Here is a 15660-nt window from a genome sequence, read left to right as displayed (position 1 = left end):
AGCCTAAGTAAACATTACCAAAATGTACTCACCTATGAGAGTGTAAAATGAATGAAGAGATCAGTCTCTATGAACATTGTAATGAATGTATTGAGATTAACAGACTTAATACTAATGATGAGATGAGAAATCGTCAATTTAGCGATGATGTCCTCATACTAGAAGACAGCTTCCATGACGTATGAGTTGAATGTAATGGAACTTTATACTGAGCACCAATAGACTAGCTATGAGCGGTGATGCCTTCTTTCGGGAATGGCGGAGGTTCACGTAACTCTCATTAGATGATACTGTCTGGCATGCCAGGTATGGGTCTCCTTATATCGGCTAGTCTTTAAAACTATACTTTGAATATAGGGATCTAACGGGGTTCGATTCCCATGTACGCTAGCATGTTTTAGGTCACTTTTGCCAGTGATTCCACCTCTTTTCGGTGTTGGGGAGACACTAGATTTCATGATGTTCACATGATCTATGTCGGTTAAAGTTAAAGTTCCCCATGAATGAATGGGGCCACACTCAAATGATGCACATAATGAAATGAGTGATACCAAAGTTGTTAGGATAGGATAATCAAGAGGTGAGATAGACTCAAGTAATGACACTAGGTCATTCGTGATCATTGCAAAGCGAAACCGATGAAAGTCTTAAACTACATCGTACGTATAGCTGGCGTTCACACTAGCCTATGAATGAAATAAAATGAAGTACGTACGAATGAATGAAGTAAACTTTATGTTTGCTAATGAAGGCTCCCTAGTTGATGTCCCATTTTTTGATCGCTAATTTTTTGGAGGTCTTGATCTCAAGTCCATGATTCCAAGGTCTCATGACATATGAACGAATGATATGAAAACTCTTATGTGGTATATACAATATGTTATGTGTTATGTGCAAGATGTCATGTGTTGCGTGCAATATGATAAGTATGATGATGCATGATAACTCATGGAATGACTTTCGTAATCAAATTTTTGAAAGCTCACTTACTTTCTTAATCCCAATTTGGCAAGTCCACTGAGTTGACTTTCCATAATAATGTCGTTAGGAAAGAGATGTTCTTAATCATGCTTGTCCTTAGTGTGTGCTTCCATATACCCATACATAGTACAAGTATGTACTAATACCATATGATTCTACAATTTTAGGTGTAGACACAGGTGGAAGCTAGAGCTTCCAAGTTTAAGTTGCAACTATCCGAACGTGGAGCTTTCATCCGTACTTGGTAGGCCCTCATGATTTTGAGGATTTCTATCGTTATTATATAGCTTAGATGTTGGCTTTAGCTAGTGGAGTATGTTCGTCTAGTGTTTCGTTCCATTTTCATTTCAGACATCGTATTGGGGTTGTTTTGGCAAGAATACATTTAATGCAATTATGAACTGTTTCTTTCATTTTATTATGTTTATATTAGATTGTTGATTTGTGAACGCCTATGATGTTAAGTTTAAAATGTTTAGAATGAAATAAGAAACCAAAAAGTTCAAATTTTCCGCTAAAATTAACTTAGATGAAGTAAGAATGACATATGTAGGCTTGTCTGCAACCTCTGAGAGGTCAACGACGCCGGTCACCTTTGGGGTCTAGGTTCCGAACGTGACACTTCATTACAATAATATCCTAACATAGGCATATATAACGACAATATTCAAATGAAAGAGAGAACTGAATGTTTTTAAGACTAAAATAATATCCAATAGCAAGATAGTGACATCATCCTCAAAAAGTGAGGACCTACCAATCATGGAGAATGAGAATCCATGTCTTCTTCAATGGCCGTCTAAAATCTCAACAGTCGGAACCTACTTGATTGTACAAACGTAGAAATATGGGTTATTACACCACTTATACTATTCATGGAAACATGCACATAAAACATTTGAAAGAATGCACGAGGAAGGGACATTCACTTTATAAAACATTCTAAGACATTTGGAAATCTTTAGTGCACATACAAGAGTGCATATACAAAATAAGGATCACAATAGCACAAGTCATGTTCACAAGCAATGCAACTTATAATAACAAAGATGTATAACAAAAAGTAAACATCCTTAATGCATAACCAAGTAATGATGTATGCTAGTATACGTAAGTACATGGTCAAAACAACTCTAGCATCATGTTATAACAACAAGGCACACATAAGAGCTCATAATATTACATCATCTACAAGATCTTCGCACATAACCCAACATCAAGTATACAAGTGCAACGACCAAGTAAAGCCCCATAATCTTACTTAACCAAGTAAACCAAACAAATGACCATAAACAATTTCTAACATCACATAACATAGCATTAAGAGTAATCATCATCACATTTAGAAATATAGACCAATAGCATTGTTCATAAGTTATACCGACATCATTTAGGACCATCAACAGTTAAGATCAACATATGCTTAATCATTTACTTTATATAGCATAATAACAACCTTCTAAGACTTCCCTCAAAGCCAACCAATGCAATGTATATGTACATTCCCATTTCCCTACCTAGAGTAAGTAAACCTCTCAAGTCATCATAGTTAGTGTTCACTTCTTTAATTCATTTTCATTTTTGGAACACTTGCCTTAACAGACATAGACCACAAGAGCTAAGTGTGGAATCCGGGGTCGTGAAACCCTACACTGAAAGAAAGTGGACTACTTTCCAAAGTAGTACGAAGACATGAACAGAACATTCTACGTGGATCCACTTGCTAGTATTCATATGGGGGCAACATAGTTCAATAACTAGTAGATGTGTTCGGGTCCCTGTTTATGGTTATTGCATTATAGTCTCCAATCTAATTAGAACAATAGTTAACCTACCTTCCCTACTAGGGAAGGGATACTACTCACTACTAGTTCATTGCCAAGCTAGAGTCTCTTTTGAAATGTCTTTATGCCTTTATTATTCATAATATCTTAGTTTACGTCAGAGAAGACTAACCCCTTGTATATCATATTTATTGTCTAAATTGGAATTGCTTGAGAACATCCTTTGAATACAACCCTCATGTGAGACATCAACACATTATCATCATCATCATGTCATAATAAGAAACATAGGCAATTCATAACCATCTTTATATAATCACATCTTAAGAATAATCTAACAATGACATAATCAAGACATTTCAATTTCATCATCATACCAACACCAACTTAATCAAATCGCAAGGCATGTTTCAATTGAAATTCATCACCATGTAAAAGCCATCTCAATAGAAGTAAAGTTTCGAGATAACAAATTCTTACAAATTCCTCCTTCAAAAGACATCATTACTAATTAGCACAATTACTAGGTCAATTGCTTCATTACTAAACAATTCAACATAAGTTCATCTCCTAAGGTTAGGGAATTTTAGTTAGTTTATGATCTATTCCGTACACTAGGTTATATCATCAAGAGACAATGTTATTGAACCATAATACATTTTAATCTAATCATAATAATTAAATGAAAACATAAACAATACAATTTGAAGATCAAGTTCATATTAGGAAGAAACCCATATGAAATCATCTCTTCTGAAAACCAATTTTAGAAGATTCCTTTGGGGAATGGAATCCCAAAGGTGAAAGTGTCCCATACCTTGATGTTATTTGAAGATTGATGGTTAAAAGTGACCTCTTGAATCCCTAGCACCCTTAAACCTTGGTCTTCTGTGGATTCTTTTCTGTGAGAGAGAAAATAGAGAGAAGGAAGAGTAATATGGGTTTGGGAATTGTGAAGTGTTACATTGGGTTAAGGGTTAGGGTTGTCTTATATAGTCCCTTAAATAACACAATTAACCATCCCTTAACCCCTAATCAAACCCCTAACAAATAAACTAATTAATTTTACTTACTAAAACTTAACAGTGAAATCTGAGACAGACCTAAGCTTCCCTTACCTACTGGTCGTAAGTTAGTCGACGACCAAGCGCCCACCGACCGCACAAGCGACCGTCATTACGTTTAGAGAGTTGTCATTTTGGACATTTCAAAAAAATGTCCAAGTGACATCTACGGAGGCATCAACTCCCCGTTACTTCACCTAAGCCTCCTCGCCTACAACCATAGGTAGACATTGTCTTTGATAGCTTTTTGGCAAAGATTTAAGGGTCCTCCTCAAGGGACATTAGGGTGGTCCTTTGACAGTCTTACATAAACGTTTCAAACCTAAACATGTTCCAATACGTGTTTGAGACCTTTCCACAAAATCTCATCAAAGTCCGACTACCAAAACCTCATGAAATAGACTAAAGCACACTAGCACCTCTTTCACTTGTCTTCGGACGTCATGAATGCTCTTTGACGTCTTTAGTCTAACACTTCCCGAATGACCTATAAACATTTTTTTACCTTAAAAAAGTGGTACAAACCTTAGACACACATTTGACGCTCTATATTAGGTCTTGGACTTTCGTAGTGTTACATTATATCCCTCCCCTTAGGAACATTCGTCCCTCAATGACACTAAAATCTTTTGAAGAGAAAGGATAGACCCAATTCTAGAAGCCCAACTAAAAACATGCATAATCAGCATGATTTACAACTCAAATCAACAATCAACATGTCATTCACACATAGAAACTCAAAACATCTTTTAGCACATATAAGAGCTCAACTTCACCACATGATGAATTTCCTTCTCAAATACAACATGAGCTCATAAACACAAAAGTCCCTTATGAAAAAACTTCTTTCAAAAAACATTAACATTCTCAATATCATTTCAAAAAGGCAACACAATATCAAAACATACAAAATGTATTCAATTAAAAAAAAGAGCATTTTCCCTTGAAAACTCATTTTAGCATAAACCCTTACCATGAAACATGCGTATCTTTACATAACCAGTCAAATGAACATTTAGTAATATTTTTCATTATTAATGGGTATAAATAACATTAGTTAGCAACGAGATGATGAAAATAGGATTTCATGTCAGCTTCGGCCTGCCATGTTGCTCCCTCAACTAGTTGGTTCCTCCATTTTATGGACGCCACCTCCTTGTTTCTTAACCTCTACACTTGTCGATCGAGGATTTCCATCGGAACCTCTTCATAGGAGAGATTCTCATCCTCTTCTAGATCTTAAATAGGAAGTATGGACTTGTGATAACAAATGCACTTCTTAAGCATGGAGGCATAAAATACCGGATGGAGCTAGCTCACTAAGTAATCTCAACTCGTATGTCACCTTACAAACCCTTTGAAAAATATCATAGGGACCCATATAATGAGGACTTAACTGCCCTTTGTTGCCCTATCTCATCAAACCTTTCATGGGTGAAATTTACAAATACAATTTATCAACTTCTTCAAACTCTAACTCTCTTCTCCTATAAAAGAAAAAGACATTTGCCGGCAATAGGTTGTTTTCAATCTGTTTCTTATGATACGGACCTTCTCCAAAGTCTAATAAATATATTTGCAACCAAGAAGTGAAGACTCACCATCTTCAAACCAACAAATTAATGATCTACGTCTCCTACCAAGCAAAGCTTCAAAAGGAGACATGGCTATATTAAAATGGTAACTATTGTTATAAGAGAACTCAACCAAAGGAAAGTGTTCATCCCATCGTCCTTTGAAATCCATGACACAAGCGCTATGCATATCCTAAAGGGTTTGAGTGGTACGCTCCGCTTGACCATCCATATTAGGATGAAAAGTGGCGCTTAACTTTAATCTTATACCCAACTGTTTTTTAATCGACCTGCAAAACCTGGATGCGAATTGTGCTCCCCTATCCGATGTGATGGATAAATGAATACCATGAAGATTTACAATCTAATCTATTTAAATCTTTTAATAATCCTCCGCTGACTAAGTGGACTTAACAAGAATAAAATTAGCGGATTTTGTCAATCTATCCTTCACTACACATATAAAGTCATTTTGCGTTAGTGTCTGTGGGAAAACCACTAAAAAGTCCATATTAATGTGTTCCTACTTTAAAGGGGAACTTGGATTTCTTGAAGTAAGCCACCCGTCTTTTGGTGCTCGTCTTTCACTTGTTGCCATTTCAGATATTTCTCAAGAAAGGGTGATATGACCCTTTTCATGCCATCGCACCAAAACACTTCCCTAAGGTCATGAAACATCTTAGTGGAACACGAATGAATCGAATAACGAATGAGTCATTAAGCTTACCAGGAACCAATTTTTTAAACTCTATAAATGATGAATTAAGGTGTTGCTTAGACTTCACATCAACCAACAAAGACAACTCGTTATTATGATGAACCATAAAACTACCAATTGGAGAATCTTTCAATCGAAAACCCAAATTAGCCAACCAATGGACATATTTCACTAGGTATTTCTTGCCTTTTTAACATGAGATACACTACCAATGGTCATACGACCTATAGCATCCGCAATTACGTTGACCTTGCCAGGGTGTTAAAGAACACTGATGTCGGAATCTTTCAACAATTCCAACAATCTTTATTGTCAGAGATTCAACTCCTTTTGGGTAAACATATATTAAAGAATATTATGGTCAGTATACACATCAACATGAACACCATATAGGTAATGCATAAATATTTTCAAGGCAAACACCACGACCGCGAACCCAAGATCATGATTTTGAGAGTTCTTCTCATGAATCATAAGTAGTCTAGAAGCATAGGCTATAACCTTCCCGTGTTAAATAACAACAGAACCAAATCCCACTCAGGATGCAACACAATATACCACAAAACCCTTAGTACCCTCTGGTAAGGTCAACACTAGAGCGGTGCCAAGCCCATCTTTCCTGATTTTAAATCTTCTTTCACAAGCCTTCGACCACTCAAATTTCACATTCTTTTGGGTAAAAATAGTCAAAGGATATGTAATGGACCCAAACCAATCCACAAATCTTCTATATTACCCGGCTAGACTCAAATACTTCTTATATCAGTTGGAGCCAATGGTATAGGCCAATTTCTAACTACCTCGGTTTTCTTTGGGTAAACCTCTACACCCTCACTAGTGATGACATGACCAAGAAATGCCAACAACCTTAACCAAAAGTCAAATTTGATATACTTGGAAAATAATTTATGTTCCTTCAAGACTTCTTAACACCACTCTCAAATGACCCATATGATCACCCTCATTCTTCGAATACTCCAAGATGTAATCTATGAAAACAATCATAAAGAAATATAGGTAGTTTCGGAAAACCTTATTCATAGGTCAATAAATTCCTCTGGAGCATTAGTCAACCCAAAATACATCACACTAAACTCATAGTGACCATATATTGTTCGCAGAGCCATTTTGGGAATATCTTCATCTCTAACCCTAAGTTGGTGATATACCGACCTTAAGACAACTTTGGAAAAGCAGATTTCCCCTTGGATTTTATCAAAGTAGTTGTCAATCCGAGGCAGAGGATACTTATTCTTTATGGTCACCTTATTAAATTTGCCGGTAATTGAATGTAACACATAGAATTCTATTACCTTAACTAGATTCTCACATGTTTATCTAAGTTTAGTAACAGTTTCATAAGGCATAAAATAATGTTAATAAACCATTCAGGAAGTCTTAGAGTCAAGATATAAGGAATCGGCCATGACGTCCGAAAGCTAGTCTAATTTAAGTAGTGAAACGTCCTTAGGTTTTGGGAAGTTTAGATGCATTGTATGAGGTATAAAACTAGTAAAATGACATTAAATAGGTAAAACATCGTAAATCAAGTGAAAATGTTCAGGTCCGACCCCCTCAAGGGTCGCCCTAGGGGTCCACAAAAGGACTCCAAACTTGGCTTGGCAAGCTGGAAAATTACACATAGGAGAAACAAGTCCGCTTCGCGGACTTGGATGACCCTTTATCAAATTTCAAGTCCTCATCGCGGTAAGGTCAATGATTCCAATGTCTCAAAAAATAATTACAAAAATCATGCGTGAACAGCTACGCGTCAAGGACTTGTTCCCCAAAGAAAATCTAATGTTTGGAATTTATGTTTTACTTCATTAAAAAGTCAACTTAAGTAAACGGTTCTGTGGGTATTTCATGGGAGATATATATATTTATTTTAAATAAGTTTTCCTAACATTTTACTCACCCAAATAAAATCCCCAAAATCAAAACCCAAAAGCTCTCACCTCTCTCTACTTTCTCTCTATATTCAACCTCCATTGAAGAACGAACAAAGCTTGAAGAAGAAGACCAATTTCTCTAGGATTTAATTTGAATTTCTTGGATAAATCTTTGTTAAGCTATTGGTTCTTCCCTTCTAGGATTCCTTTCCCTTAGAGGTCCTCTTAACGTTGATTTCAAAAAACACCCAATTCCAAGGGTTTTTCTATTCTAATGGGTTTTCTTTTGATAGTTGATAGTTGATTCTTATTAATTTTGATTTCCTATGAATAATTTAGTGTAACTTTTCTGGGTATAGATTTTAATTGATGGAATTTCATGTAGATCATCTCCTTTCCCCAAATTCCCCAATTTTTGGATCTTGCTTATGAGTTGATTGGAATTGAAGAATGTAGTGATTGTTAGACTTTTTTATATATATTATAATTCATCCATGGACTGACTAGGGTTATTTATTGTTGATATTGGATCCTTTTTTTTTTGAAGAATTCATGATGAACATGATTCCCCTTAATCCTAGGTTATGAATTGAAGTTAATTGGCAGAGTGATGATGTAATTGACTTCATTATTGTGTTAATTACTATTGAATTATGGTATTACACCCAATATTTGGTTGAATAGGATGGTTGATGGTAAAACCTTGATGATTGCTTGTGAAGGAGATAGGAGTAAGTCTTGTGATCTTAATCCTTTACTTCAATTATGATTAGTTTTATTTAGTGATGAAGTTGTATTGAAGTATAACTTATGATAATATTGCTAAGGGTTGGTATTATGTTGAGTTGGAATGTCTTGAATTATGACTTGTGAGTTTTTGCCTAAGATGTAATGATATAAGGATGGTTATGACATACGCATGTGCCTTATCATAATGTGAATATGTGAATGTACAAACCTCTGATGTGTTAATTGTGATTAAAGGACAATAGTGATACAAATCATATTGAGCTATGATAATTATTATATAAAGGATAGACCCTATATTCTAGATTAAGCTACGAGGGTTAACAAAGGCTTAATAATATTTCAAAAGGGACTCTATCTCAGCACTGAGTGAACTTGTAAGTAAAGGGTGTCGCCTTCCCAAGGATGGAAAGTAGGGTTCACCATGGTTCTCACGGGGTGGATAGCCTCATAGTACAAAAAGGGAATAGAGTGATGTTTCCATGACAGCCCCAAGCTCCATAAATTATGTTTCCACCATAGGTATACTAGCTAGTGATCCACCAAGATGAAATGTTCATGCTTGGTACTACTTTGGCCGATAGACCACCTTCCATCGATGTAAAGTTTTACAATACTAGATTCAAATCTTTGATCTTGTGGTCAATGTCGGTTAAGGAAAGTGTTCCAGAAAGTGAAATGTAGTAATGAAGTAAACACTAACAAGGGTGGCATAAGGTGTTTCACTTAGCCTAGGTGGGGGTATGTAACTCTACAATTGCCTTGCACTAGTTTTCCTTGAAGGAAGCCTTAGGAGGTTGTTCTTATGTTTTTATGATCTTATAAAGTGACTATTATGTATATGTTAACTTTACATGTTATTGATACTATATGGTGTTAGTTTCATTTATGAACATGTTTTTGGTCTATATTGCTTTAGTATGGGAAGATTACACTTGATGCTATGTTAGGTGAAGTTAGGTCCTTTATTTGGTTTATTTGATGAAGTAGGGTTATGGGGTTAACTTGGTCATTGCACCTGTAGGCTAAATAATATACTGTGGGTAAGGGTCTTGATTATACTATAATATTATGAACTCTTATATGTATTGACATTACTATACTTGATGATGTTTGTCTTGTGTTGTGTATCACCTTGACTTAAGAGTTACGTGTTCTTTGGTTAATATGGGTTACTGGATGTGCATAACGCTTTTCAAAGTAAATTAGCATGTTTTGAGCAAATGTCCATTTTAGCATGATTTAACTTGTTTATGTGCATATACTCACACTTTGTACAAGTGTGTACTAACACATGTTTTATGTTTATTACAAAATGTAGGGTCCGGCCATTGAGCTTATAGAAGGCCTTTGAACACTACTTCGATATTCCCCAAGTGTTCGATAAGTTCTCACCTTCTGAGGACGATACCAATATCAAGCTATTGATTGTTTTCTAGTTGTAAGACTTCTATTTTCTTTCCTTTTCATTTGCAGACGATTGTTATATAAGACTATATGAGGCTCTTTGTTGTAATGAAGTATTGGTGCAGCCCAAATTGTTGTATTCGTTTTAGATGGTTCTAATATGAGACATATTATAGAGTTCCTATGAGACTATGTTCCTATATCATATATGTGTAATAAAAGTAGAAGACTATCTAGTGATTCCTATTGTGAGGAGTCTGAGTGAACTCTATAAATATATATTATGTGTAAGTGAGAGGTCTATGTAAACCTTTATGTAGAAGTAAATAATAAGTTTTAGATTTTCTACATTTTTAACTTATGAATGTAATGATGTAATCTAAGAGGCTAGTCTTAGACCACGAGGAGGCTGCCGCCGCCAATTACATCTAGGGGGTGCTCCCCGAATGTGACAGATACACATCCTAAGTGACCAATTCTTCTTTTTCACAAATAGGACCGGAGCACCCCATGGGGAAATACTAGGTTTGATAAAGCCTTTGTCTATTAAATCCTTGAGTTGAGCCTTCAACTCTTTCAATTCGGTCGGAGCCATCCCATAAGGAGGGATTAGAATGGGATTTGTATCTGGTAGCATGTAAATACCAATATCAATTTCCCATTAGGGAGGAATTCAAGGAAGATCGTTAGGAAAGACGTCCTGATATTTCCTCACTACTGGGACTAACTCAATGAGAGGAACTTTAGCGTCTAAATCTTTGACTCTGATAACATGGTATAAACACCCTTTCGAGATCATCTTACACGCTTTTAGAAAAGAAATTATAAGAACTCTAGGAATAGATCTTCTTCCCTTGAACTCTTATACGGGTTCATTAAGAACGTTAAACTTAACAACTGTTTTCCTACAATCAATGGAAGCAAAACAAGCATGCAACCAATCCATTCCTAAAATGATATCAAAATCAACAATATCATGTTTTACTAATTCAACATCGGTAACTCTATTGGGCAACATTAGAGGACAATTTGTATTTACCCTCTTTGCAACCACTGAATCACCTACCAGTGTAGTCATCATGAGAGGTTTATTCATGATATCATGCAAAATATCAAACTTTCTAGCTAGCAAAGGAATAAACAATGACAAGGTAGCACCCGGATTAAGTAAAATATAAAAATTTCAGGAGAAGCCTTGTAAAATACCGGTCACCACATCGGGAGAACTCTATTATTCACCCATAGAATGGAGAGTATAAAAGTGATTTTTCCTTGGATCATCAACATTAGAACCACTTGCATGCCAACTTCCCTTGTCTTTCCCCTTCACAGTCTAACCTTGTGACCATTTAACAAAATCCTAAATAATTGTCCGTCCCAACAAGGAATTCACCCATATGTTTCTTTCAACTCTTTTCACTAGTAGGATTCTTTATTGATTAACTAGTACCTCTTCCATTTTAAGTCTTAGGGTTAGACACCTTATGATCATGAACTTTGGGAAACATTGAAGGGACTTTATTTGAGAACCTCTTCTTAAATCTTGGCTTGTCTTGAATTTCCAACCTTCCCTTTGAAGAACCACTTTCATAAGACTTTTCCTTTTTTTCCTCCATTTTAATCCTCCTCAGTNATTATTCACCCATAGAATGGAGAGTATAAAAGTGATTTTTCCTTGGATCATCAACATTAGAACAACTTGCATTCCAAATTCCCTTGTCTTTCCCCTTCACAGTCTAACCTTGTGACCATTTAACCAAATCCTAAATAATTGTCCGTCCCAACAAGGAATTCACCCTTATGTTTCTTTCAACTCTTTTCACTAGTAGGATTCTTTATTTATTAACTAGTACCTCTTCCATTTTAAGTCTTAGGGTTAGACTCCTTATCATCATGAACTTTGGGAAACATTGAAGGGACTTTATTTGAGAGCCTCTTCTTAAATCTTGGCTTGTCTTGAATTTCCAACCTTCCCTTTGAAGAACCACTTTCATAAGACTTTTCCTTTTTTGCCTCCCTTTTAATCCTCCTCAGTAACTTTCATCAACTTGTTGAACATCCATTAGACGGGAAATATTAACATTATTATGAAGCATAGCCGAACGACAATCTTCCACCAAGTCATCGAACACTCCTGTCAGAAAACAAGTCATCTCATCCCTTGGATTAGACACCAAGGATGGAGCATAGGTAGTTAATTTTGTAATCTTTATGGATTTATCAAGTATACTCATACCTCCTTGACGAAGGTTTATGAATTCTTCAACCTTATCTTCCCTCAACTCTCTAGGAAATAACCTATCAAGGAAAGCTCTCTTGATGATCTCCCAAGTTAGCGGACCACCTCTTAGTTCTCTATTATCCCTCGATCGAGTGTACCAAGTTTGCGCCACATTTCTGAGTTGATAGGCGAAAAACTCGACCTTTTCATTCAGAGTCACATCCATGCCATATAAGATCCTTTAGACCTCATCAAAGAAGTCTTGAGTGTCTTCATCTACTTTTGACCCGAATAACATAGGATGGTTAGTCCTAGTAAATTCTATAAAATAAGATGACGTAGTGCTAGCATAATCAGGCACACAAGGTCCAACTAGTTGGTTCAATTAAGACGTCATGGCTTAAACTTGAGAAGAGACTGGTATTAGCTTTTGAAGTCATGTCTTTTGCCAAGTTGAGAAAAGCTTTCCTTATTTGTCCATTGGTCATCTGTAGAGGTACAACTGGAACTTGATCACCTATAACAACTTTCTCAAGTGGAGGGACTTGATTGTCTTGCGGAGGAGCTTGGTTCATGAGCCTCCGCATTTGCAATCCCTTCCTAGGACCTTCGTGCAGCTGTTCTTCGAGTATTCATAAATATAATCATAAAAAACCTTAGGTGAAAAGAACACATAGCATAGACTCTAGATACACGACATATAATTACAAGAAAGATGAGATTTCCCTAAGAATCACATAGTCTCTCATTCATATGTGTGGAGCGCTTCACAATTATGAATAAGAATCTATATATATGTAGTTTAGAAAGACATCAATCCTAAATATATTCAACCTCTTTATACCAAGTTTGCCACATCCCAAGGAACACCCCCTACATGTAACCGGCGTCGTCATCCCTAGACATGATTTAGACTAGTCTCTTAGAATTCGTCACAAAATGTCATAGGTTAAATTGCGGAAAATTTAAAACTTTTCATCTACAACTATGTATGAGTTTTACATAGACCTCTCGCTTACACATAATATATAAATAGGGAGTTTACATTCACTCCTCGCACAGGAAGCATTACATCGGATTCTACTTTTTTCCCACATACAATATATCAACATAGTCTAATAAGAAAGCACTACATAATAATCTATTTTATTCCACATATAATATATCAATATAATCTATTAAGAAGTTTAGGATAAGTCTCATATTTAAACCATAAAAATCGTATACAACATTTGGGAATTATCCTATACTTCATTATAATAAAATCCTCATATAGGCATATAAAACGATAGGCTTGAAATGAATGGAAAAGAACTATAAGTCTTTATGACTAAAATAATATCTAATAGCCAGATAGTGGCATCATCCTCTGAAAGTGAGGATCTACCAAACTTGGAGAATGATAATCACGTCTTCTTCAATGGCCGTCAAAAATCTCAACGGCCGTAACCTATATAATTGTAGATACGTAGAAATATGGGTTAGCACACAACTTTGACTAAGTATGGAAACATGCACATAAAATGTTTGAAATAGTGCATGAGACAGAGACCCCCATTTCACATCACACCATAAAACAATCGTAAAAACCATGGACACTCATGTGAGGCTCTAGACTAGGTCTTAGACTTTCATAGTACTACAATAGTGGTCACGCCCTAGCGACTGAAATCCTCCCCCAGTAGCTTGCACGGAACCACTGAGCTATTTTAATAATTACAAAACTCCCATTACACATCACACCTTCAACCAACGACACTCAAAAAATATTGTTCAGCCTAAGATCTATTTTAGGAGTTTCATTCTCCTGAATTCAGTTTTGTGAAGTCCTATATGTTTCTTAACGACTTATCTACCCATGTAATAAAAATTTTTAACTAAATAAACCTATTTTTACCATATTTCAAACACGATAAAGACTTCAATTTCATTTAAATCTAGACTATATTGGGAAATGTCAAGTTACTACTTAAAAGTTTTTCGATAAAATTTTTTTCACTATTTGCTTTTTTGTAAGAATTAAACCTAGTCGCTATAATTGATACGAATTTACCCATCATTCGTCCCCTAGTGAAAAACATAGAAAAAAAAGGTTAAGGAAGGAATGAAGTAGTACCTGAATAGATGAACAATTTGGGGTACTTCTCTCACACATCCCTTCCGGTTTTCCAAGCAACATCGTTGATGGGACGATACATCCATTGAAGATTCATAGACTTAATCTCTTTGGTGCTCTGAGTACGAACATCATTATCAAGGATTGCAATCGATTCCTCCTTGTATTGGAGGTATTTTTCTAGAACGATAAAATCCCATTTAATGATTTAAACCCAATACCCATGATACCTCTTCAACATGGGCACATGAAATACCGGATAAACTCCGGAAAGGTTAGGAGGTAAAGACAATATATGCACTATATGTCACATACATTCAAGAATATCAAATGGATCAATCTATCCACGACTTACATTACCATAATTATGAAATCTCATAACCCCTTTCATGGGTAACGCTTTAAGAAGACCATTCTCTCTGGCCCTAAATGTTATATATCTTACCTTATGATCCGTATACTTCTTCTTCCTATTGTGGGCTGCTAAAAGTTCAGATTGAATACTGTTTACCTTATCATTAGAATCCTTCGATATATAAACCCCAAATAGTTTCACATCACTAGGCTTGAACCATCATATGGGTTATCCACAGAACCTCTCATATAATGTCTCAAACAGTTCCATATAAATGTCGGAGTGATAACTATTATTAAAAGAGAACTCACGAAAGGTAACAACATATCCCAATGTCCTTCAAAAACAATCACACATTCCCTCAACATGTCTTGTAACACATAAATAGTCTTCTCTAACTATCTGTCCATCACGGATGGAAGGATGTACTAATAGAGACTTTTGTGCCCAATTCATCAGGTAATTTCTTCCTAAAATGGATGTTCATTGGGTACCCCCATTCATCATGCAAGTTCACTATTTTTACAAAAACATTAGCCAATTGTTTGGCATTATGATACATTCTTACTGGAATCAAATGGGATTACATAGTCAATCTATCGAGCACTACCCAAATAAAATTAAACCTACCCAAGGTCTTCGGAAGATGAATACAAGGATGTTCTCTCCTAGTAAATTCCGGAATTTGGGTCCTTTGAAATAAACCTGTAGCACTTTAATTTTCTTATTTCACTTGCCTATTATTTTACATATAGACACAAACTCCTTTATAAACCTCTTCACGCCTGGCCACCAATAAAT

Source organism: Solanum pennellii, chromosome 6, assembly GCF_001406875.1.
Source record: "Solanum pennellii chromosome 6, SPENNV200".
NCBI classification, from domain to species: Eukaryota; Viridiplantae; Streptophyta; class Magnoliopsida; order Solanales; family Solanaceae; genus Solanum; species Solanum pennellii.
Note: the sequence above shows the minus strand (reverse complement) of the source record.